Source organism: Schistocerca americana, unplaced genomic scaffold (assembly GCF_021461395.2).
Source record: "Schistocerca americana isolate TAMUIC-IGC-003095 unplaced genomic scaffold, iqSchAmer2.1 HiC_scaffold_952, whole genome shotgun sequence".
NCBI classification, from domain to species: domain Eukaryota; kingdom Metazoa; phylum Arthropoda; class Insecta; order Orthoptera; family Acrididae; genus Schistocerca; species Schistocerca americana.
In genome coordinates, this window is record NW_025726733.1 from 5,001 (window position 1) to 7,500 (window position 2,500).

Sequence of the window (2,500 nt, forward strand, 5' to 3'; positions counted from 1 at the left end):
CAAGGTGAAGAGCCTCTAGTCGATAGAATAATGTAGGTAAGGGAAGTCGGCAAATTGGATCCGTAACTTCGGGATAAGGATTGGCTCTGAGGATCGGGGCGTGTCGGGCTTGGTCGGGAAGTGGGTCAGCGCTAACGTGCCGGGCCTGGGCGAGGTGAGTGCCGTAGGGGTGCCGGTAAGTGCGGGCGTTTAGCGCGGGCGTGGTCTGCTCTCGCCGTTGGTTGGCCTCGTGCTGGCCGGCGGTGCAGGATGCGCGCGCCTGCGCGGCGTTCGCGCCCCGGTGCTTCAACCTGCGTGCAGGATCCGAGCTCGGTCCCGTGCCTTGGCCTCCCACGGATCTTCCTTGCTGCGAGGCCGCGTCCGCCTTAGCGTGCTCCTCCGGGGGCGCGCGGGTGCGCGGATTCTCTTCGGCCGCCATTCAACGATCAACTCAGAACTGGCACGGACTGGGGGAATCCGACTGTCTAATTAAAACAAAGCATTGCGATGGCCCTAGCGGGTGTTGACGCAATGTGATTTCTGCCCAGTGCTCTGAATGTCAACGTGAAGAAATTCAAGCAAGCGCGGGTAAACGGCGGGAGTAACTATGACTCTGGGAGTACGCGAGAACGCAGGATGCCTTCCGACGGTCGCGTGCACGTTGCGTGCGCGGCCTCTTGGATGGCACCCTGCTCCAGCCGCCACCTGCCATCCCTGGTCTGCTGGACTTCTGGGCGGACCTCTTCACCAAGAAGCCCATCTCCACCGCGGGCTTCATTCGTGACCGCCTCCTCCCGCACTCAGAGCCTGTCGCTCTCGAGTGCATATGGGGGCCGGTCACACATGAGGAGGTCGCCGCCGCGTTGCCGCCCAGGGGATCAGCAGCCGGGCCGGACGGCCTTACCCCAGCGGAGTTGCGGCGCCTGCCGCACGAAGTCCTGGTGAAGTCCTGGTGAAAGTGATGAATCTCTTCCTTCTGGCCCGCGCCCTTCCGGAACGCCTGCTTCGCGCGCGGACGTCCCTTCTCCCGAAAACGGCTGCACCAACATCCCCCGCTGACTTTCGCCCCATCACGGTCTGCTCGGTGTTGGCGCGGACCTTTCACAAGGTTCTCGCGTCACGCCTGATGCGCGCATGTGCTGTGGACGAACGTCAGCGGGCATTCATCCCTCGGGATGGGATGTTGGAAAATACCTTCATCTTGGACACTGCTCTCACCGACGCAGTTCGCTCCTGCCGCTCTGTCTTTGTGGCATCGATCGACGTATCTAAGGCATTCGATTCGGTAGATCATGCTGCCCTTCGCCCCGTGCTGAAGGCGCATGGCCTGCCGGATTGCTTTGTCGAGTATGTCGAGCGGTGCTACGAGGGCAGCACGACAGTGATAGCGGACGGCGCCGGCGTGGGCGTGTCTGTGCAGCCAGCACGGGGCGTTCGCCAGGGCGATCCCCTCTCCCCCCTCCTGTTCAACTTTGCGGTGGACTACGTTTTAGGCCAACTGCCCTCCCACATCGGAGCTCGGATCCTCGGCCGCAGAGTCAACGCTGCGGCCTTTGCAGATGACGTCTTGCTGTTTGCAGCGACCCCGAGGGGCTTGCAGTCCCTCATCGACGCAGCTACCGCAGCCCTCGCCCACCTGGGGCTGCAGATCAACGCCCGGAAGTGTTTCACCCTCGCCTTAGTCGCGTCAGGGCGCGAGAAGAAGGTGAAGGTGGACAGCAATGTCACCTTCACAGCAGGCAATACCACCATGCCTGCCCTGCGTGTGGGTGAAACCTTCCGGTACCTGGGGCTGCAATTTTCCACGGCGGGTCGCTGTGTCTTCAATCCACGTAGCCACCTGGTGGAGCAGCTTGACGTCATCTCCCGAGCTCCGCTGAAGCCGCAACAGCGCCTCCACGCTCTCACCAATGTACTTCTCCCTGGCCTGTACCACGGGCTGGCCCTCAGCCGCACCCGGGTGGGTGCATTGAAGTCGGCCGACGTTACCATCCGGGCCGCCGTCAGGAGATGGTTCCGCCTTCCGGCGGACACCCCCCTGGGATACTTCCACGCTCCTGTTGCCCAGGGGGGCCTCGGCATTCCATCTTGCCGATGGATGGGTCCGACCCTCCGTCGGTCCCGTCTCCTGGCGCTGAAGAAGATAGGGCCAGCCTGCGACGGTGCAGGCATGGATGAGGTGCAGCGTGAGATCGAGGTGCTGGAGCGCCACCTAATGTGGGAGGGCCACCTCCTCAAATCGTCAACGCAGGTTGGGGAAATGTGGGCGGCGCGCCTACACATCGCCATTGACGGTGCGGCACTGTCATCTTCTGCCGCCGTCAGTGGCCAACATCAGTGGGTCGCCGACACCAGTCGCCTGCTATCTGGGCGTGAATACATCGACGCCCTCCGCGCCCGCATCAACGCCTTCCCTACGAAGGCACGGCGCAGTCGCGGGCGGGAGGCGGACACCAGATGCCGCGCGGGGTGCCAGGCCGTGGAGACCGCCAACCACGTACTTCAGGCTTGCTTTAGGACG

The 2,500-nt window shown here is 63.2% G+C and overlaps 1 pseudogene; it reads left to right on the top strand.

Annotated features, from left to right (window-relative positions):
- LOC124592644 overlaps positions 1–2,500 on the top strand; it is a 6,878-nt pseudogene that overhangs the window by 2,284 nt on the left and 2,094 nt on the right.